The following is a 1,089-nucleotide window of genomic DNA, read 5'->3' as shown; positions in this document are numbered from 1 at the left end:
CTTACGGTGGCTAAGAGAGCTCAATGCACTGCAAATTCAGAAAACACAAGCATGCAAATAGAAAAAGCACTAGCAAAATAAGAAAACATCTTCATTAGTTTGACAGCACAGGTGTTGCAAATCCTCACAACCCAACCAAATACAGAAACGTAGCACAAACCACAACAAAATTACCTCAACAAAATTTAAATGAACTATGTTATATATATTTATATTTGCAATGTGTTTCTGTTTTTGTCTGTGTTGTGAGCATTTGCAGCACGTGTTGTCAAATTGATGAAGAAGTTTTCTTAATTTGCAGGTGTTTTTTTCAATTGCAGCACATTGAGCTCTCTGTCACCGTAGGTTCTTCATGGAAACATCAGTGTCAATAAGCAACCTTTATTTTTAATTGTGTTTAATTGTGTGAGTGGTTCCTGGCCCATACTTTATCAACAGAACTTACCTGCAAAATTCAATGCGATGCAATTGTCTATCAGATGACAATTGTAAGTCCATTTGCTTAGAAAAGTAATGGCAAGCTTCTTGTCAACAAACCACATGATTTGAGGCATCATTCTTGTCTGTAGCACAGCAGGATAAGCTATGTTTAATACTAGTTTGACTAAAGTTTGAACAATAATAATAATAGTGATTGTATTTTAATAGTGTTATTCATCAGGTAAAGTGCTATTTTGCTGTATTTTGCAGGGATGCTATGATATGACGATGTTGGCTAATACCAATAATATTTATGCTGATAATTGACTGATATTACATATCAATATATACAATTAAATGAATACTTTTATTCAGCAAAGACACATTAAATCGATCAGAAGTGACAGTGAAGACATTTATAATGTTACAAAAGATTTCTATTTCAAAGAAATGCTGTTCTTTTGAACTTTCTATTAAAATCCTTAAAAATGTATTATGGTTTCTATGAAAATATAATATAATAAGAAGCACAACCAATTTAACATTGATAATAAGCAATGTTTCTTAAAATCATGGAACCTTTCGGATGCACAAAAGATTCTTTATAGTGGAAAACGTTTTTTCAGATTATTACAATTTTGACACACTAAAAAAAAAGTGGTTATTTTA

The sequence above is a fragment of the Sinocyclocheilus grahami genome, unplaced genomic scaffold (genome assembly GCF_001515645.1).
Source record: "Sinocyclocheilus grahami isolate Dianchi unplaced genomic scaffold, SAMN03320097.WGS_v1.1 scaffold25.1, whole genome shotgun sequence".
In the NCBI taxonomy this organism is placed as follows: Eukaryota; Metazoa; Chordata; class Actinopteri; order Cypriniformes; family Cyprinidae; genus Sinocyclocheilus; species Sinocyclocheilus grahami.
This window is presented reverse-complemented; position numbering follows the sequence as displayed.